At 45.0% G+C, this 22768-nt stretch overlaps 1 long non-coding RNA gene across 1 annotated transcript; it reads right to left on the bottom strand.

Annotated features, from left to right (window-relative positions):
- Positions 1-1242: 1242 nt before the first annotated feature.
- On the bottom strand, positions 1243-21084 carry LOC123373619. The gene is made up of 3 exons (XR_006580786.1): positions 20918-21084; positions 17034-17086; positions 1243-1774 (listed from the first exon to the last, which is right to left on the bottom strand). It is a non-coding gene; the product is annotated as an uncharacterized LOC123373619 (long non-coding RNA).
- Positions 21085-22768: the final 1684 nt, after the last annotated feature.

Genomic DNA, 22768 nt, shown 5'->3' with positions numbered 1-22768 from the left:
GCCTCCAGGGGCCCAAATTACCTTCATGCCTTCTGCAGCTGACTTTCCCCATTGATCAAGCTTGTCTGGTTCCATTTATACTAGCTGACCTACTTTTCGGTTCCCTTCCCAAAAGGGATACAAAATCCTTTGGAAAACCCAACCCAACCAAAGCCTAACTATACTCAGGACAGCTCTATACAGAATAAATCATTTCTGAACTCTCCGTAACTCCATTGAGGGGAAGCCCCGAGGACAGAACTGTCTCTGTTTCCCCATTGTAAAATGAGGGGCTATAATACTTACCTATCTCTCAGGATGTGGAGGGAAGGAAGGGGTTCTTAGGCAAGATCAGTGATGTTTGTTGGTAAAGCCCTTTGAAATCCTTGGCTGAAAGGCACTGTCAAGAGTTCTGGGAGGGATTTTCAGTGATGCTGACTTCGGTGGGAGCAGAGTTAGGCCAAGACTTGGTGCTTCTGGAAATCTCACCCTATAATGTGTAGTGGAACATTTGCTCTGTGTGCACACTCAAACCCCCATGGCATGCGTGAGCATGATGGGTTAACTTTTAGAGGAGGGTTGGAGGGACTACATAGAAGGGACCTGCGATGCAGAAAGCAACATGTCCACTACCTGGTGCAAACCTCTCCTGTCTAAACCCAAACTAAATTCATTCAGATCCAGATTATGCTACCCTTACTCATGTTTAGTAGTACCATGCTCCATGAATAGACCTACTGAATTTCCTTTGTCTAAAATATCCGTTATCTTCTCAAGGAAGGAGATCAGGTTGGACTGGCATGATCTATCTTTCGTAAAACCATATTGTTTATCCCAACTACCATTTACTTCTATCTCTTAAATACTTTCTCTTCTCTTTCAAAATGTTTACTCTTTTTTCCCTTTGAAATGTGGAGGACATCACATACTGCATCTTAACAAAACACATCTTGATGTCCTATTTTTCTTTTCTTTTTTTTTAAGTAGAGCTTTAGAGTACTTTAATGTCCCCATTTACTGCACTTTTTATTGAATGCAGAAATCTATAGTACACCACTGATCAATAAAGAGCTGTTTATGGAAAGCAAAAGCTTCTCACAGGTGCTACAAAGAAAAAAATGGGAATAATTAATATGGTGAACAATAGCCACTGGGCTATAACTAATAAGGAGAATGTATCATCTGCTTGAAGAAAGGTTTTATTTCACACCTGCCTTGAGGGCCTTGTGATATTTCTTCTGCCATCGGCAAATACTGGGCATATTTATACATTATGAAATGGCTGTTTTATCAAAGCGTGGAAACTTCCTTTGGCCTCTTTTGAAAGTTAATTAATGCTTGCATAGTGCATCTGTGATAGTATCACTTGAGCACCAACATTATCTTCTTTCTGCTGCCCATAGGTTCTATGGGGTTCGGTTTTCTCACTTAAATTACCTTCCTCCCCCTATGTCTAACATTTATTTGTATATTTTGTAACAGATTTATAGCCACTTAAGACTCCACGGTCACTTTCTGGCCAGTCAAGACTTAGATCTTTCTGCTTTATAAAACACAGGCCTTCTCCTACTTAAATTAAGGGACAATCTTCACAGCAGCTTCTGGCACACAGCTGAGCAGTTCTGGTTCCATTCAATAGAGGGCAGTGGTGTACATCAGCATGGGCTGGTATGTTCCGTGTGGAATTTTCAAACTCTCTCAGCACTGCTCTAACTCTGCTTCCATTGGAATCAGTGGTAAAATCCCATCCTATAATGTCCAGTTCTGCCGCCATTACAGAAGTGGATGCTAAAACCTGTGGAAATCAACGGAAAGGGTGATTGGGATAAGGAGCTACGCTCCGGCTCCTGCTCTCTCCTTATGTCGGCCCCGCTCTGACTGACCCAGGCAATTCCAGCTCACACAGAGGATGGGACCCCCCGGCCTCCTGACTCCCTGATTATCCTGCCTGACTTGTCAGTCAGGCTGACCTGAGCACTGGCCTCTCCCCATTGTTCCTGGGACTGTCAGTCTTGGGGTCCTGATTTCCCATCAACCCTTCCCCTTTCTTTTGGTATTGGGAGCTAGCCAACCAAAAAATCCCCACCAAGTTTTAGTAAGGACCCAACAGTCCCCTTACATAAAAGCAAAGCTCTAGATAACCCAGTGTTGGTACAAACTTGCCACGTCTCGGCATGGCTGACGTGCCTGTGCCTGTGTTTTCCCAGCAGCGAGGCTGCAAATGAGAGTCAACGCCAAAGACAGAAGCTGCATTTTCTCTGTTGTTCTTGTCTCTCCCTTCGTGTGTGTGTGTGTGTCTTGTTTTGATCAAGGGATGTTGTTAAAATAATACCTTTATTTAATGCTTTACACTTCAAATGCTTTAACTGGTTTTCCTTCTTTTCTGCATCTTTAATAAAAAGTTTAAAGGATTTTTAATGGTGTGTTTGCAAAGGTATTAAGCAGGTTGTCTCATATACCAAACCAAACAGTGTTTAAAACTGTTTAATGGCGGACAGTGACAGGGGCATGGTAACACCATGGACTCTTTGGGTCAGTGACAGCTCACTATCTCTAACACCTTTGTCACTGAGGTTGTTGCAGCACTGGGAAGACCTCAGGCTTTATTGAAGTAAATTAAATAGCTTCTGTGGGGGATTCTGACACTGGGGTGGTAATTGCAGGGCTAATTAGGCAATTGGCTCAGTAATTGGGAGGATATATTTGGCAGGAACTGAGAAGTGAGGGAGTCAGGGGGAGGAAAGAAAGCTGTGTGGAAGTCTCCACCTGCTATACACCTATGGTTTCACCTGTTATGCTTTGAAGATTAAATGCACACATGGTGAAAAGGAAAGGGCCTGCGTGTGTTTGTGGCAAGGGGACCACAAGAACAGACTAGGCAGCAGTGCCCGCAGGGTAGGTGAAGGACCCCTTTATTCCATCAAAATTAATACAATAGGCCCCAATCAGGGTTGGAGCCCCATTGTGCTAGGAACTGGACAAACACGAAGTAGAAAGTTAGCATCTACCCCGAAGAGTTTACAAGCTGATTTTTTTTAAAATCAGATGGAGGAAAGACAAGCAAACACACAGGGATTGGAGCCAAGGCTCTGAGTTTAGAAGGCTGGCTTCAAATTCTTTGCCTTGATGATCATATTCTAAGGATAAGGTCTGAATGTGAGATTTCGCTTGCTGGGGTATGTGAATCCCTATGAAATTACCCCCAAAGTAACTATAATAGGCTATTGATCATTTCAAGGTTAATTATGAAAGCTCCTTGGGGGAATGATATTCAAAATGTACGCTGAACAAAACCTCAAAAGAGTAAAGAAGAAAACAAGCAATGGACAAAACATTTTGACATAGATGGGGGTGGGGGTGCCCACACGGGTGTGATAACACCCCTCTAAGAAGGATTATCTCATCCAAGCAAAGAGAGGTGGCCATGTTTATAAAGCTGAGTGTGATCAGAGAAGTGAGATGTCAAACTCAGCTCAATAATTAAATCTGTGGTCAGTGACATCTCTTTTGAAGGACTACGGCTCATTAGACTTTTTCAGACCACGTGTATTAACATCAAAGTCCGAACGATTCACACCCATCCCCTGCTTTCCTTTGCCTTGTTAGTTTTTATTTTAACCCCAGTATTGTAGCAGGTTAGCTAGTAGCAGACAAAGGGATGTTCAATCCTCAAACCCATTCCTTAAAATTGAATTGACATGAAGAAAAACATCAGTATGTAAACCAACTGACACTTCATCTGTGTTGGGTTTAATCTATACATACGCTTCACTGACATGCTTAAATGAAAAATAATTCACGGCAATTTACATTTACAACTTTTTCTGAGATTTCTCTGTTTTTTAACTAATGCTCTTGGACAGCAGCATTGTTGAATTTCATAAAGCAGGGCTGATAGATTGTCTGAGCAGCTAAAGAACTGAGGGCTTCCTGCTGTACGAAATGAGACCTGGGAGATTTTGTTAGCTGAGCAATAGACTGTGGGAAATGCTGATAGCAACACTACTAACTTTAAGGCTTAGTCTACACTTAAAATGTAGATTAACGTAGCTACATTGCTGAGGGGTATGAATTAGTCGCACCCCAAGCACCGAAGCTAACCTGACCTAAGGTCTGGCGTAGATGCAGATAGGTCAACAGAAGAATGCTCAGAAATCATTCCTGATGCTTCCTTTTCAGTTTGTGCAGTTGCTTTCTGCTTCATTTGAAGCAAAGTCAATTGGCTTCTCTTCTGGACATACTGTGAGAGATAACTCATCCTACCCCAAACAGCGAGGCTTCATGCAGGCAAATCAAGATCAAAATGGGTTAATGCCTCCGAGGCTACATTAAGTAACAAGTCTGTATCCTTTTGAAAAGCTTTGTCATATCGATCTGTCTAAATCCAGGTTTTTCCTTGTCCTACATTATGACGTAGATTCAGTCCTGTAGTCAGATGAGGAACAAAGGATTCAGAGTGGTTCTGTAATCCCAGGAAAGCATGGAACTGACTTAGTTTTTCTGGGAGGCACTGGAATGTCCACTGGGCCTTGACCTGTACTGGTGCCTTATGAAGAATTTTGGTGTTAATTACATGGTCCATGTACCCTAAGGACTACTTGGAAAGTGGGGGGGAAAGCACATCACAACAAGAAATATAGGACAGAGTGAAAGAGCATGATCCACAGAAAAGACGTGAATAAGGGACAAAAGGTGTTTTTAAGTGTCTAAAAGCACTAGAGAATTTGCAGCAAGGAGGACAACAAAGCATCTGAAAGTTGGGAGTGGAAATCTGTATCAGTTCTGTGAGCCATCAAGAGCCAGGGCTGGCCTTACCATGAGGCGAACTGAGGCGGCCACCGCAGGTGCCAGACTGTGGGGGGCGCCACTAGGACCACGAGTGTAGAAAATTGTGTTTGCTGCTGGCACATATGTATTCTCTCTGCTCTAGATGCACAGAGATGGTGGAGTGCTGTGCTGGAGGAAGGACGGCACAAGAGACATAACAGGCAGGCAGGAGAAAAGGTGAGAGGGAATAACAGAAAGCAGCAGGAGCCTCAGGGAGAGAAAGGAGGAGGAGCCTTGTATGTACCTCTCTAGCACCCCCAGGAGTATGGACTGATTAACACCAGCTTCTCAGGGAGCTTCCTGTTTTCTGCTGCTTCCCCGCAGGGCCGGCTCCAGGGTTTTTGCCACCCCAAGCAGCAAAAAAAAAAAAAGCCGCGATCGCGATCAGCTCTACCGCCGCTGCTTCAGTCTTCGACGGCAATTCGACGGCAGGTCCTTTCCTCTGACAGGGAGTGAGGGACCCGCCGCCGAAGAGCCAGACGTGCCGCCCCTCTCCACTGGCTGCCCCAAGCACCTGCTTGCTGGGCTGGTGCCTGGAGCCGGCCCTGCTTCCCCGAACCCACTTGAGGAGAACAGGCAGTCAACTGAAGTAGGAGGAGCCAGTTAGGCCCTTAAGACGCTGATATCTTCCCTCACTCAGGCCCTGCTACCAGCCTGCTTATTTGTCCCCTTCAACTGAGTGTTGAGAGCCACTATAGCTGGAACAGGACAGCAGTGACGAGTGAAAGAAGAAAACGCCCCTCTGGAGCAGCATTCAGAAAAAGAAAGAAAGCAAAGGAAGCTTTTCTATCTAAGCAGGAAGGAGCTCTACTTAGATGATACATAGACACAAATGTTCACGGTGAGCCTTCTGGCCCCAGTGAGGATGTGAGTGGTGAGGAGATGCCTGATCTTCCACTTAGTCAGAGTGCAGGTGACCTGGCAGCTACCACAGCATCCGTATCTCCATCTCAAATGGATGTATCCATGCACGTTCCTGAAGAAAAGTGTAGATCAGAGAAGAGTGTGGTGGAGGCACAAGAAACAGCTGCTGCTGAGTTTAGTTCCTTAAGTCTAGATGATCCACGACTGTGGACCCACTTGAGCAGTAGCCTGAGGGACTTCCCTGTACTTCATGGGCCACAGTAAGTGAAAAACTTCATGTTCTCCAAAGACAATGAAAATAGAAGTTTCCATCCAACACATTACTGGTGTGAAATCCCCAATGGTGACAAAGTGGAGAGGCCATGGCTTATGTACTCAAAAACCCAGAATGCTGCATACTGTTATTGTTGCAAACTCTTCCAGTCTAATGTTCCAGCCACATTGGGTACTACAGGAACAAAGGACTGGAAAAATCTGGCTAGAAATCTGGCATGCCATGAGAAGGCAGCAAACCACCAGAGAGCATTCCATATGTGGAAGGTTAAAAGCCACCATAGATGATCAGCATCAAGAGAAGATTGCATCAGAGTCTTTTTACTGGCAAAATGTTCTAAAAGGCTCATTGCCATTGTGAGAATGCTTGCTACCCAAAACCTAGCACTGAGTGGCACTTCAGATAAGCTGTATGTGCCAAACGATGGAAACTTCCTTAAAATTGTGGAGCTGATGGCTGAGTTTGATGCTGCACTCCAGGAGCATCTAAAAAGAGTCACCACCTAAGAAATGTACACGTACCACTACCTTGGAAAAACAATTCAAAATGAGATCATACAGTTACTGGCAACAAAAATCAAACGGAAGATTGACAAAGAGTCCTGTGGCACTTTATAGACTAACAGAAGTATTGGAGCATAAGCTTTCGTCGGACACATTCGTCTGACGAAGTGGGTATTCACCCATGAAAGCTTATGCTCCAATACTTCTGTTAGTCTATAAGGTGCCACAGGACTCTTTGTCGCTTTTTACAGATCCAGACTAACACAGCTACCCCTCTGATACTAAACAGAAGATTGTGGCAGATCTGAAGTCAGCAAGATATTACTCTGTTATTCTGGACTGCACACCTGACATCAGCCATACGGAACAAATGACTTTAATGGTGCGTTTTGTAACAACAACCGAACCTAGGGAAAATGTCCCTGCAATGCTGACTGTCAGAGAGCATTTTCTAGAGTTTATTGATATTGATGATACTACAGGAGCTGGTATGACAAATGTGCTTCTTAAAAAGCTAGAAGATACAGGAATTGCGATAGCTGACAGGAGAGGTCAGGGCTACGATAATGGTGCCAACATGAGAGGAAAGAACAGAGGAGTGAAGACATGGATCCAAGAGTTAAACCCTCAAGCTTTTTTTGTCCCATGTAGTTCTCATTCACTGAACTTGGTGGTCAGTGATGCAGCGTCAGCTTCTAGTGAGGCTGCTGAATTTTTTAATGTAATTCAAAGCATCTATGTATTTTTCTCTGCATCAACTCATCGATGGCAAATTTGGAAGCAACATCTGGGAACATCCTCTCTGACACTGAAACCACTGAGTGCCACCAAATTGGGAAGATAGATGATGCCATAGTTGTCATTATGGAGGATAATGCTATGACAGGAACTGTTTGTGGGAGAACAGTGGCAGAGGGAAATGGAATCACCAGAAACATACATAACTTCACATTTCTATGTGGCTTAGTGGTGTGGCATGACATACTGTTTGAAATAAATGTTGTAAGTAAGAGACTCCAAGGTGTTGACCTTGATATATCTGGAGCAATGGAACAACTGGACAAAGCAAAGTCATACCTACAGTCTTACTGGTCAAATGAGGGATTTCAAAACATTCTGAAGAGTGAACAGAAATTGGCAGAGGAACTTCACACTGAAGCTATTTTCCCACCCATTCAAGAATACAAGAGTCACCAAAGAAGAAGACATTTTGATTACGAGGCACGGGATAATCCCATAAGAGACCCCAAACAACAATTCAAAGTTGAATTCTTTAACCAGCTGCTAGATTGTGCAATACAGTCAGTTGAAGAATGTTTCATGCAGCTCAAGGAACACAGCAGTATCAACTCCAATTTCAGCAGGATCAACTCCAAAGGCTGTTCTGGAATATATGTGCACAAATAAGATGACCACTCTCTTTCCAAATGCTTTTGTTGCTCTGCGCATACTTCTAACACTTCCTGTAACAGTTGCCAGTGGAGAACGCAGATTCTCCAAGCTGAAGTTAATAAAAACACATCTACGCTCCACAATAACACAACTCAATAGAGCATGAGCTGGCCCAGACTGTGGTCCTTCAGGAAGCAGTTCAAATCTTTGCAACCAAGGAGGCACAGAAAGCACCACTTTGATTATTCAAACAGATAAAAATGCCAGTGTTTACTATGCAGACTAGAAAAGTTACATTTGCTGTTCAGGCATTTGAAAGTTAAGTGTTACTTAAAATTTTTGAACAAGGCATTTTAAGTTGTTAGTCCTCCTTTATTGGGGTAGGTAGCAGAGCAGTACCATGAGAGGAGTAAAACAGGAAGAAGGCAGAATTGAGACCTTTCAAAGTTTTGGCCCAAGCGAGGGGGCATAGGGGTGTCATTTAAGCTCCCCACCTCAGGTGCCAAAATGTTGTCGGCCGGCCCTGTCAAGAGCCCAGCTTATACTGGGCCCAATCCTCCAAGATGCAGAGCGTTCCTAGGGAGATGGTTAATACCCTCAGTGGGAAGCGAGAGTTCTGAGTATCAGGCAAGACTGATTTTCTATCACATATTCATAAAACTTTAAGGCCAGAAGGGACCATTATGATCATCTAGTCTGACCCCCTGCATAGCACAGGCCAGAGAACTTAACTCAGTGATTCCTGCCTGGGTAAACTGGAGCATACTTTTAAGAAAGGCACCCGGTCTGGATTTAAAAACTCAGCATGATGGAAATTTATCTTGCTATTAACTTTCACAATTTCTCATTTCCATGGCAGCTAAATGTTTGTTTCCATGCAAACTGAGAAGCAGGCCTCTTGAAATGGAAAGATGCATATATATAAAAAGCATAAATCATGACAACTCATATTTAATATCCTTTTGAATCTCTTACACTAATCTAGATGGGGTGTAACCATTTTAGATCATTATCTAGCTGAGAGATGTTCTTTTTAATCTTAACAATCATATATATGAAACTCATGAACATATAGTTGTGCATAGCTGAATCAATCATGTTAGGTGGTCTAATGGCCATGTTAGTATGAGACATGGTTGTCTGCTGTATCTAGGCTATAATTTCCAAACTACTATTTTATTCTGACTATATTTATAGGAAGGCTAAAAACAATGAACTCTAGCCCATTTTTGATGAGCTTATCTTTAAAAAAAGTAGGAATGCTTTAAATGTGCTTTTGATTCAAAAAATCACTAGGAACACCTGATTGGTAATATTCTAAATATAATTCCTAGACCAAAAATATTAAGATAAAGAGTACATATAAATAACTTCAGAGTAACGCCATTAGAAGAACAAACAATATAAATACCCATTAACATGCAGGAAATTCAAAGTGAAAGTTAAACTTTAAAAAATCTCAAACACATGAAGGGATGACAATGCACAGTGAAGGCTTCTAAACAACCTTAATTCTGATGCCATGGCAACACCAGCTACTGATCTTTCCTTCTTTGTTTCTTTCAGACCCACCTTGCAGATAAGAGAGTACATTATTATACATAGGTTGCAGCGTTGTTCTAAATTACTGTAAGAGAAGCATTGGGGAGCCTTAATGGAAATGTATCAGGGCTGTGGATGTGGTAAGAGAAGATGCATCTTCCAGCCAAGAAGAATGGAAAAACATGATGGGTTTGAAATGATGAGCTAGATGCATGCAGGTCAAAGTGGTCGTCTCCCACTCCTCTGCCATGGTGACAGAGTAATACATGGAAAGATGAATGCATAGCGCTGGGATTCAGGAACTCCTGAGTCCTAACCACAGCTGTGCCCTGAGTAGCTGTCTGTTAACTTTCTGCCTCAGTTTCCACATCTGTAAGATAACGATAATAATACTTTGAAGGGTTGTGGTGAGCAGTCTGGGTCTCTCACTCATGTCATGGAGACTTCTCCTAAAGCTCAGGTGTGTTGAGCTCTGTGGGGGACATCTTTTAGCAATCTTTAGCATACTACCAAGCCTTTTGCTGGCTGCCACCCATATAGAATTACTGCAAAGGGATCTCAGATTGGCTTTGTTTGACATATATTTGCTAACTATTTTTCTGCACACCTTCAAAATTCATGGTGAATTTGCACAGTGTGTCAAGCTGTCATGAAATGACCATTTGGAAGAAGCTGCAAATTTAAGCACCAAATGAAAAGTTGTTAATTTCCACTGATCATTTGAGCAGGGTTGTGGAGGTTTAAAGACACATGGGGGGCTCACTGGGGGAACTCAGCACTGAGACTGAATCCCCATCACAGGAACAGAGTTGTTAAAAAAGTGCATTCTCCTTGCACCGCACCATAAAACCCGCTAAAGGGATGGGGGAGAAGGTGTTAAGACTTCTAACGCACCAAGATAAAGTGTAAAATGCAATTGAGAATCCCATTTGGAAAAGAATAGATCTATTCAATGAAGACATTTTGTCGGCACTCTATCAAAATGCCTTTCATGAGACAGCAGGGCCCTGGGAAATGGAGACCCTTAAAAGGGATATAGACCATTTAGCAGAATAAAATGTGGGTGTAATAGGATTATTCATTTAACAGGATTTCACTACACAGAGAAAGCAATATGCATTTACAAAACTAGAGGGTGTCTAAGCAACTGATCCAAAGCCCATTGAAGTCAATGGAAAGACTCCTACTTATTTTACTGGGTTTGGGACTGGGCCCTAAGAAAGTAGTAATAATGACTGACATTTATGCAGCGCCATTCCATTCCTAAATTATAGGGCTGATGGGGCCAGATTGAATTCAATGGGCCCCTACATACATGTTTCAAGTCACTCATCTCTGCAATGCGGCCTCCTCTGTGGTGCAAGGTAGCTTCCTTTGAACAGCATAGTTGCAGTGGTGCAAAAGTGTTCAGGGCAGTAAGTACCATCAAACACTTGATTGCAGAGACAGAAAATCATCTTACCCAGTTGGAATCTAGCCAGGATATTTGCATCCCTTGCAAAAAGAGACATGGGATTTTTAATGATCTCAAGTGTTAGAACAAATGCAAATATAAGGTGGTGTCTCCCTCGCATGCCCTCCACGCTGGGACATTGAATACTGATTCACAGGGAAGCATACGACTCATTCAATCACCGGCCCCGCTGCCTACAGCACCCGAGTGCTTCTTGGAAGTCTCCCAGGCTGAGCTGGTTCAATCCTGTTTAGTTTGTGAAATCTGATGGGATCGCAGCCCAAGGTCTTACAGCTGCATATAAGAAGCAGAACTTCTCAAGACATTGATCCCTGGAACAGACGGCGCCCGCTATATCATGTCATTCCACAGAACTGTCTAAATAGATGACTTCAAAGGATCAATACTGGTAACAGATACAGAGCTGGGGGGAAAGGACGGTTTAGAAGCAACAAGCTTATTCTGCCTCAAGGTTCTGATTTGTGCTGTTGTTGTCCTTGCTGCTTTCATTAGACATAAGTACTGCAGATATTTTACCTGAACAGGAAATTTAGGTCAACCTAAATGATATGAATAGATTTCAACAGCAATTCTAATCTCCACCTCCATTTAATTAAGCATTATCTGTCTCTGGTGGTTGTAATAATTTCCCGCACTGCTTCATCAACACAGTCTTGAACCCAAGACATTCAACTCCAATGCACAACAAGCCTTTACAACTTGCGCTAACAAACAGAGTAGATCTGATAGCAGTTAGTATTAGTAGGCTTTTATCCTCTAGGTGGACCACACTGGAAAGGGATACAACACACTTTGCCCGTGTTACCTACTTCTAGAACACCGCCATCTAAGCCCTGAGGGCCTTGATTTCAATGGGCTTGAGATCAGACTGTAGATGCAGTTATTTAGACGTACCAGAAGACATCATAGAAGATGGCCGTACTCTTCTCCTCTCCCATGAAGAAGACCCTCCTCCTGCCTTGTAAAAACTATATGCTGCTGATAATTTAATCATTAAGAAAGACCATCCAGCTACTGAGTCTGTGTTGGAAAGCACTGGGAGACACCAACCTGACAGTAACTGCTGATTCACTTAAGTGCTGCAATGACCTGTCTGTTACCTTCTTCTATGAAAAATTCTGGTATGCAAAGCAGGGAAAGAGAGAAAAAACGTCCTAGAAGGAAAGGACAGGACACTGAGGACAGGTCAAGAAGTAATAGGCTTAAATTACAGAAAGGGAGATTTAGGTTAGACTTCCTAACCCTCAGGGTAGCTAAGCACCAAAACAAATGACCTAGGGGAGTTGTAGAGGTTTTTAAGAGCAGGTTGGACAAACACCTGTCAGGAATGGTCTAGCTAATACTTAGTCCTACCTCAGTGCAGGGGACTGTACTAGATACCTGTCAAGATTTCTTCCAGTCCTAGATTTCAATAAAACAAACATCCTTGAGCCTAATAATCACCTCCCCAGCTGCACTGGCAGGGCAACATAATTAAAGCCATAATTAAAGCCATAAAGCCATAAAATATTCAAAACTGATTTCTGCGTTTGCAAGCTACGCTAGGAACATAATTGATGCTGGTTGCCGTCTGTGTGCACAGGAAGGGAATTCGCTCTGTAAAAACTATCCTCGTGGTGATGGCTATTGAACTCCTCCTCTCCGACCCCGGGTGCACTGAATGTGAATTCTCCAATACAATTGCCCAAGAGCGGCGCTGTATGATGGTCTAACCCAGGAATGGCCAAACTACAGCTTGGGGGCCACATCCAGCCCTTCAGATGTTTTAATCCGGCCCTCGAGCTCCCACTGGGGAGCAGGGTCTGAAACTTGCCCCGCTCCAGCCGGGGGCTTGCCCGCTCTGCATGTGCTGTGGCTCCGCGTGGCTCCTGGAAGCAGTGGCATGTCCTCCTTCTGACTCCTATGCATAGGGGCAGCCAGGGAGCTCCGCACACTGTCCCCGCAGCTACCATTGGCTGGGAACTATGGCCAATGGGAGTTGCAGGGGTGGTGCCTGCAGATGGAGTAGCCCGTCAAGCCACCTGGCTGTGCCTCCGCGTAGGAGCCAGAGTGGGGACATGCCACTGCTTCCGGGAGCTGCTTGACGTAAGCGCTGCCTGGAGCCTGTATCCCTAAGCCCCACCCACACCCCAACCCCCTGCCCAGATCCCCCTCCCGCCCTCCGAACCCCTTGGTCCTAGCCCGGAGCACCCTCCTCCACCCCCAACCCCTCATCCCCAGCCCCACTCCAGAGCCTGTACCCCCAGCCGGAGCCCTCATCCCCCTGCACCCTCAACTCCCTGCCCCAGCCCCCTCCTGCACCCCAAACTCCTCATTTCTGGCCCCACCCCAGAGCCCGCACCCCCAGCTGGAGCCCTCACCCCCTCCCACACCCCAACCCCCAATTTCATGAGCATTCATGGCCCGCCATACAATTTCCATACCCAGATGTGGCCCTCTGGCCAAAAAGTTTGCCCACCCCTGGTCTAACTGGTCCCAGCATCCACAGTAGTCAGTGAAACTGTAACTGCTCAGCACCTCCAGGGATCAGTCCCTTTAATCAGTATCACTTTCCCCTTTAACGTTTGAATGGAGCGGTTCCCCTGCAAGCTCTGGGATCTCCTTTTGTCCTCCCTTTCAACAGCTTTATTCAGCACATTGATACATCCTGTCTTTCAAAGCCCTCTCTAGCTTAGATCACGTTTGCTTGCAGGCAGAGTGGACTGAGACAGCAGGAGCTGGGATCCCTTGATAGAAAAAGGATCAAATAAAAAGTTTCTGTCGCTCACAGGCAAAGAATCGTTTTCTAACACTGAGCATCAGAAAACGGGGAAAGCAAGGACTTAAATTGGGTGATCACAGTGGCTTTCTGCTGTGCTTTACCTGGGTTTTTTTATTTTTCAATCCTGTCCCCCCCACCGTGCTTTTTGTAGTACTAAAGGGAAATAATTAGAAGAGACAGAGTCCCTGGGACAGGCTAAATGTGGTGACTGGGGTCATTCAAACACCCTCTGTAGCTTTATACTACAGCAAACTCACAAAGGGGCCAAAAGTTGGAAACTGGTTGCAAAAGGACCCATTAAACCCCAAATCTTGTTCCCCTTAGGAGAGCCCTAGTAGCTAAGTCCACACTAGAATGCTCCAGCCTGCCCCTCCCCCCAGCACCCCACACATGTACTTCCATAAGGGGCAATGTGTCGGGTCTGCTGTAATAATATAGGGGGCTTTAAGTGGTAGGATTGTTCTTCTTTTAATACAAGTTCCAAAGAGGTGTTTAAGAGAACATGTCAGTATGTGGCCTACGGCTGCTTTCAGGTTTTCCGGGCTGGAGCAAGCAGAACTTGCCTGCATATGCAAGAATAAAATGACAGGCTTCTTCCTCAGCTGGTGTCAATGGCTGTAGTTCCATTGAAGCCAATGGGGTTATGCCAGTTCGCATCAGAACCAAGAACTACTAACTATGATCAGCTGGGTGGTTTGCATCAGTTGAAATCTTTACCAGTGCAGGTGACAATGCAACACAGGTTGGCCAGCGATCCAAATTAGGCAATCTCGAATGCAATTGTACTTAGAAGTTAATCCAAGGCTGACAAAGTTTGTGCAACCTCAGGTTGGAGGGGGGTGGGTATTGTGGTCTTCCTACAGGGGGCACTGTGTTGAACCCACTGGCACTGACGTCCTTCACACACGCAGCCATCCTGGGCCAAGGATTGTCACTTAATGTCGTTGTTTCCACTCATTCCATGCATGAGTCATCTCGAGTTTGTCATGTTCCTGTTAAGAGCAACACTGGCATCCTGATAAATACATGGCACGGCAAGAGGTATAGGGACCCCAGTGAAAACCCCATTAGGCTGCATTCGTTTGAATAGTGCTGTAACCTGTTCAGTAAATGGAGAGCATCCTGTGCTCACAGATCAGCCTTGAGAAGAGACAAACATTTAGACTTTTTAGAGCTCTGATTTTTCTGTCTCCCTCCCCCCCACCCGCTTCCTGCCTCTGCAGTGACAGCTCGGCAAGGACTCACTTTGTCTTATTTCAGGTAATGTTTTCATAACTGGCATTTTCCTTGCCAATTCCAAGCAGGCACTTTCTCATGTGCACTGGTCTGTTAAAAAAAGGGTGGGGGAGGCGGGAGAGGAGCTGTTCTAAGGCTCCGTGCTACAACACCAATAAAAAAAATAGCACCCCCCAAGGTCTTGCTATCGAAGTTCTTTGTCAGGAGATATCCAGCTCGGTGCCTTCTTATAACCCTGCCATGCACCTCAGGAAGGGTGGGGTTTGGTGTAAAGTTCAGACGTGAGTGAAAGCTGGAGTAATCTGATTTCCTCTGTGGAGTCTCCAGTTTTGCTATGCTGAAGCTTCCCACACCCAGGAAAGTAATTCCAGGCTGGTGGGGCCACCTGCTAACATCCTGGCATCAGAGCCAGGGGCTGCAAGTCTTCATGTGTAGAAGAATGGAAGAACCATCCATTCCACTGCAGGAAGTGCTGGTTGAAATTCCACAACACGTGTTCTGCAGGTTGTCAGGCTGGCTGATTATAGTGAACTTTTGCGAATCAATGAGCCATCATCACACCCCATAACTGGGAACATCTTCTCCTCCCACCACTCGTGTCAGGATCGATGGGTCTCAATGCCATTCTTCCCCAGTGTCAGGGCTGCAACTACATCTATTTCACGCTAGTGGTAGAATGGGTCTGACAGCTTCTGTCTCTGCCCACCAGGGACCTGGCATGAATATCAATGATCTGGAAGAGAATATAAAATCACTGCTGGTAAATTTTGCAGGGGACACTAACATTGGTGGAGTCTGTAGGCAAGACAAGGACAGGTCAGTTCTACAGAGCAATCAGGATTGCATGGTAAGCGGTGTTCGAATACAGTGAAATGCAAGGTCATACATATGCTAGTCATACACTGGAGAATAGGGATAGGGTCCAGAGTGACCTAGACAAATTGGAGGATTGGGCCAAAAGAAATCTGATGAGGTTCAACAAGGACAAGTGCAGAGACCTGCACTTAGGATGGAAGAATCCCATGCACCTCTACAGGCTGGAGATCAACTGGCTAAGCAGCAGTTCTGCAGAAAAGGACCTGGGGATTACAGTGGAAGAGAAGCTGGATCTGAGTCAATAGTGTGCCCTTGTTGCCAAGAAGGATATTGGGCTACGTTAGGAGGAGCATTGCCAGCAGATCAAGGGAAGTGATTATTCCCCTCTATTCGGCACTGGTGAGGCCACATCTGGAGTACTGTGTCCAGTTTTGGGCCCCTTCACTACAGAAAGGATGTGGACAAATTGGAGAGAGTCCAGCGGAGGGCAATAAAAATGATCAAGGGTCTGGGGCACATGACTTATGGGGAGAGGCTGAGGGAACTGGGCTTGTTTAGTCTGCAGAAGAGAAGAGTGAGAGGGGATTTGATAGCAGCCTTCAACTACCTGAAGGGGGGTTCCAAAGAGGACGGAGCTTGGCTGTTCTCAGTGGTGGCAGATGACAGAACAAGGAGAACGGTCTCAAGTTGCAGTGTGGAAGGTCTAGGTTGGATATTAAGAAAAACTATTTCACTAGGAGGGTGGTGAAGCACTGGAATGGGTTACCTAGGGAGGTGGTGGAATCTCCATCCTTAGAGGTTTTTAAGGCCCAGCTTGACAAAGCCCTGGCTGGGATGATTTAGTTGGTGTTGGTCCTGCTTTGAGCAGGGAGTTGAACTAGATGACCTCCTGAGGTCTCTTCCAACCCTGATATTCTATGATTCTGTGATCTAGGACCCAAAAATGTAGGCCCCATCTGCAGGATGGGGAACAGTATTTTGGAAAACTGTGACTTAGGAGTCTGAAGAGTAAACAAATGGACTGCGATGCAGTGGATAAGAGAGCAAAGGTGAGCCTTGTACAGTCTAGAGAAACACAGGTGGCCTATCTGCTAGACCATGCTGCCTCTCACTAGAGCTTTCCAACTGGTCAAGCTACATTTAGCTTTCTGGCCCTTCGCACGATTCCTTTAACACTTCTTTGCCCAGCACATCAGATGAGCCCCCTTGCTTTGAAGCCATGATCTGAATGAGAGAAAAAAAAATCCACCCAGCAAACATCTTGCTTTTGAAAGCCAAAAGCTGTTCTGAATAAAAAATTCATTAATCAACATTCCCCTGTCACCTTATAAATCCACCACCAGTTAGGCATGTAAATTAATTTACCTTAAAGGACAAGCCAGATCAAAGATATGATGGACCCAGCCTCGGCTGTTCACCTGTGAAATATGAAATCAGCTTAACTTTTATATGGCAATAATTATGCGACTCATTTTCAGGTATAAATAATTCAACAGGGATGAGATGCAAAACACAGCAGTGCGAGCCATCCCTCGTTTTAACTAATGATAAGGTATGATTCGACTCTTCCTTTGAAGACCAGTAGCACCCAAATTAACCTTTTAAGACAACTTTAGAAGAAGATCTCTTCACAGCAAATCCCCATTTCCAGCTGACATTTGTTTCTTTTTATCTATACATTTGTCTGATTAAGAAGATATACTGCCAGTTTAATTTTCACATAAACTCTTAACATCAATGGGGATGCATTCAGCAAACCAAACGAGGATTTATTAAGATAATAATGCAGGCACTTCATAAAAATTTAAATGCCTGCTTCAGAGCATGCCTGACATAGAAATAAGAAGCCAGGGAAATCTCGTAAGCTGGGGAGAGCTGCAAGATTCTAACAGCCTTTGCGAGCCCTTTGCCTGAGCGTAGGGGCAGGTGTCTGTGTAAGTACATGTGTGTGTTTCCCCCACATCCGATTGTGTTCCCCATCCTGAGGCCTCAGCAGGATTCAAGAGATGTGCTGGCTTTGCACCTTTTCAAGCACCAGGATGGACTGGTTCAAATTAATTGACTCATTTACAAGGGCTTCAGCAAGGGGAGAAAGCAGATTAGATTCCCTCACTTGTGCTGCATTGCCTGTTTATAACCACATAGTTAATCAAAACAAGAGGAGCAGAAGAGCTTTTTTTGCCGGGGCGGCAGGAAAGAAAGAGATGCCTTAATTGACCCCTCGGGAGACAGAGTGAAAAGATTTCAGAAGGAGCTGAATTTTTAACATGGGAGCACATTTTTCTTTTTAAATTCCAGGTTAGAGATCAAAGGAAGCATTCTGGTACCTGGCTACCAGATGTCACAGGTGCAGTTGGTACGCTGCCTCCTTTCCTGAATCATTTAAGAAGCACAATGTGGATATTAATACGTTAGAGTAATGATGGGAATAATCCCTTAAAGCCCCATGATCCAAAAAAAGTTTCACTGCCAGTTAAAGATTTTGAGTTTAGGGTGTAATGTGCTAAACTGCGCATAAGATGAAAGAGAAGTCTGAGCTTCTCTACAGCTAAGCCTCATTTGGTTACAGCACCTTCAGAAAGGATGCCTGGCAGAATTCAGATATTCCCAGGTCAGCCATGATAACACTACAGCAGCTTTTGCAGTCTAGTGGCTAGAACTCAGGAGCGGATTCTTATAAGGCCTTCGCACATGAGCCTGGCAGGTACTGACTGCACAGGACTCCATCCATCTTATTCCCCTTGGGCTAGGAGACAGGAGGGTGGTTGCATTAAATAAAACACCTGATAAGTAAAATAACCTCGCTACAGGAGGATGGTTAAAAACTGCTTGAGACTTTTGGAAAAGGGGTAAAAGGGAGAGATTGTCTATGGGTATTTGACAGCGTTGTCCCAAACACATATTCGGGTGCCAGAGACTTGGGCTGTGATAGGCACAGGGCTGGTCAAAATGTGGCTGGATTTTGTAATCTCAATGAAATTCCAAAATGAGAAGGAAAAAAACAGGGGGAAAGTTGGAAAACAATTTACAAATATTTTGTCCATGGTTCTCGACCAACCAGAAAGCTGTTCAGAATCCTGCAAATTAAAAAAAACGCAGGGAGGTGTGTGTGTGAAGAATTGCAAAATAATTTCACTCAAAAATGATTTTACTTTTTATTCAACCCGCTATAAACACAACCAGTGGGGGAGTAAATGAGAGGGACACAGTCCCCGCAAGCTCTTGCTAGCCATTTGGTGGCCCCTGTAACAGAGTGGTCTGCCCCCTGAAGGGCATGCTGTCCTCTCAGCCCCAGCTGGGAATGGGTCAGGTGATGCCTATAAGGAGCTGAGAGAGCTCAGTCAAAGGAGAATTGCAGGGACCAGCATGGCTGTCATGACAGGCTGTGGAGGGATGGGAAAGTCCCCGGCAAAAGCCATCACCCCCGTAGCGTGCTTAGGTCCAGGAAATAGCTTTGTTTTGATGTTACCTTGTAAAGGAAGGGCCAGAACAGACTCTGGGTTTGGTGTTGAATCCTCCCTGGGCTAGGGATACAGGCCAGCAGCCTGATGGCCTCCTCAGCACACATGCAGGATTCATCCATTTTTCCACTCTTGATCCACTTCCCTTTTCCAGTTTTTTAATGTATTTGCTTTGCTAACCTGCTACACTATGGGAAAACCTTCCCCATTAGGGCGTAGCCCTGCAGACTTTAATAGCAAGTCATTATTCAACAGGATTTTTCAGCCAACCTATACAATTGTATAACAGGCCTATAATTCCCTGTTAAACTCTATAGTCTAGCTTAAAGGACTGTGGAAAGGAGACGTTTCTTTCACATCCTACAGAGGGGGTTTGTTTGTTGGTTGAGTAATTCCTACAACACACTTATATTCAATATTTAATATTCAATTTAATATTCAGGTCTACAGTCCTTTTCTATAAGAGATGTTCCTGAGTTTTGATAAGTCTTCATTAAGAGCATACAAAGGCCATGTTCCCTTATATGGCCACAATTTCTCATAAAAGTTGGAAGACATATTACTGCACATTACTTTTTTGGTAAAAATCGCAGAATGAGCCCTTTAAAGTTAGGGTTGTTTTTTTTAAATCAGAACCTCATTAGAAGTTCTAATAGAGAACTGCTGAATCGATCCTGCTATCTATTAGATTCAATAGTCTTTTATCTGACAGACAGTTCTAGTTATCTCTAACAAACCACATTTCCCCCCCTACTTATCTCAGCCTGCATGTCCCTGCCTTCAATCAGCAAAAGGCTGTAACGAAGCTATTAGAAATCAGTTCTAAATGGTGCTACCACTGCAGCCACAGTTACGGGAGATGAAGGAGGAACAAATGCCAACGGTTGACGGCTGTAGGTTTGCTCAGATGTAATAATCATAAGCATTTGAGAGACATCAAAAGGAAAGCAAGCCTGAGACTAACTGATGCTGCGCAGCTGGACCCAGAATGGTGACAGGTCCGTTGACATTTGATGCCTGCTACTGATCAGCGTGAAACGTGGTCTCAGCTGATAGAGGGGCCTGCATCAGTGGAAACTTCCAAGAGGGAGCGTTTGCGTTGAAATGTATTTCACTGGCAATGGTAGGAGATGTTGTCTTAACGGCCCTGGAGATTGAAGTCCTCTGTTTATGCACAGGACAGTCCCAGCACAGGTTGGAAAAGGGGAAGCTACCCATATACTCACCCCCTTTCCTCAGGACCTAACCGGGAGGAAGAGTGCACTGGAGGTTGCTCAGCTTCAGGCTGGAGGTTGGTGGCATCCAAAGCTAGGCAAGCAGGACTGATATGTCAGAGGTAGTTGACAGCAGCAAGAGAAGAAGGCCACTGTGTCTGACTCACTACAAATTAGCACTAAGCAATGATTGCCCTGAGTAACTTGCACTGTTCACCCCTGCCTTTATATTAAGAGGCAGCATGTTCTAGTGATTAGGGTGAGGACTGGGAGTCAGGAGACCTGGACCCTAGTCCCAGCTGTGCTTGTGACCTTGAGCAAGTCCCCTCATCTCTCTCTCCCTCTTTCCATTTGTCTGCCTTGCCTGTTTGGACTGGAAGTTCTTCAGAGTAGTAGCTGTCTATTACTATGTGACTATGACCTCTGTTCCCATACTACATTGACACAGTGCCTAGTCCAGTGGTGTCCTGACCTAGTGGGGATAACAGCTGGAAGTTGAAGCTAGACAAATTCAGACTGGAAATAAGATGTAAAATTTTAACAGTCAGGGTAATTAACCATTGGAACTACTTACCAGCGGTCGTGGTGGATTCTCCATCTCATCATCATCATGTCCCTATTACGACTCCGGCGTTTAGGGCAGTGACGAAGCTCCTCCACTCCTGTCTGTTTCTGGCAAGTCTTTCAATGGTTCCCCAGCTGTGCCCCAGGTTTTTCAGCTTGGCTTCCACAGCTCTTCACCATGTTGTTTTCAGGCAGCCTCATTTTCGCTTGCCTTCAGGTGTCCATATTATTGCAACTCTGGTGATGGAATCAGTTTCCATCTGAAGCACATGACCAATCCATCTCCAACGTCTCCTGGTAATGATGGCGCTCAGATCCTCTTAGCTGCACTGTGTCAATAGATCTTGGTTTGAGATTGTTCTGAGCCAAAAGATACAGAGGATTTTTCTGAGGCAGGTTGAATGGAATGAAGACAGCTTGGACACGTCATACTTTCTCATTCCCCAGCATTCTGCACTACAAAGTAGTGTTGAAAGTACACAGTTCTGATAAATCTTGATAAATCTCCATCTCAGGCCATTTTTAAATCAAGACGGGATGTATTTTCTAAAAGATCTGCTCTAATTCAAACAGGAATTATTTCGGGGAAGTTCTATGGCCAGTGACATACAGGAGGTCAGGCTAGATGAGCACAGTGGTCCCTTCTGCCCTTAGAATCTATTAATCTATCACTATAATAAAGATAATAATAGTTCTGTAGGAAAAGAAGGAGAAACTGCAATGGGAGTTGTAACTGCGGCAAGGAGGCAGGCACTAGAACAGGGGGAGGCAACCTATGGCACGGGTGCCGAAGGCGGCACACGAGCTGATTTTCAGCGGCACTCACACTGCCTGGGTCCTGGCCACCGGTCCGGGGGGCTCTGCATTTTATTTAATTTTAAATGAAGCTTCTTAAACATTTTTAAAACCTTATTTACTTTACATACAACAATAGTTTAGTTATATAGTATCGACTTATAGAAAGAGACCTTCTGAGAACGTTAAAATATATTATCGGCACGCAAAACCTTAAATTACAGCGAATGAATGAAGACTCGGCACACCACTTCTGAAAGGTTGCCGACCCCTGCACTAGAACAAGCCCTAAAGTTCCCTCTCTTCCTTAAAATACACGCACACCCAATATAAAACCCCATTACGATGCATGCATAGCTAAGTCAGGGTGGAGTGGGGCAGCTGCCCCACTCCTGAAGAACAAGGGTTAAAAGCAGCCCTGGAGAGGGCTGTGGCTGTGAAAGGCTAGGGTGATTGGGGAAGCAGCCACAGCTGGGGCCACACCCCAATCAGGCCACAGCTGGCCCTATAAAAGGGCTGTGAGGCAGAGCCACCCAGAGGATTCAGGGAGCCTGGGGTAAAGCGGGGGAGCGGACATAAAAAAAGGCACCACCCGCTGCGGCGCTTGTACTCACCGGGTGGCACTCCGAGTCTGCAGCGGCGGCGGGTCCTTCACTCGCTCTGCATCTTCGGATAAACCCCAAACCCCATTGTACACCTAGTACGTTCAAGTCATTGTCACGTCACTTCTCTTACACTGACTTTTCTCATCCATTCGCCACCCCTTCTCAGGGGTCCAAGTGCAGTGACAGAAATAAAGCTCCAAAACAAAATGCAGAGTCTCAAAACACAGACCATCAGTTTTATCCTCTTGTTGGTCACTCACAGACTTTTCCTCCTTGGGCTGTCTGTAGGGAGATCCCTCCTCCCAGGTTTTTCTGTTGGAGCCTGCTGGAATTCACCCTACCCCCAGGCCTTCTTGCCTGAGAGTTTTCCTGCTTTGGCAGGCAACTCCCAGGCCCTCCTTGGCTGGAGTCTCCGTTTTTTGGCTCTGGCCTCCAAAGTACCCTCTGGTATCAAGCTCTTC

The sequence above is a fragment of the Mauremys mutica genome, chromosome 7, assembly GCF_020497125.1.
Source record: "Mauremys mutica isolate MM-2020 ecotype Southern chromosome 7, ASM2049712v1, whole genome shotgun sequence".
NCBI classification, from domain to species: domain Eukaryota; kingdom Metazoa; phylum Chordata; order Testudines; family Geoemydidae; genus Mauremys; species Mauremys mutica.
Note: the sequence above shows the minus strand (reverse complement) of the source record. Positions and strands in the feature narration are given on the sequence as shown.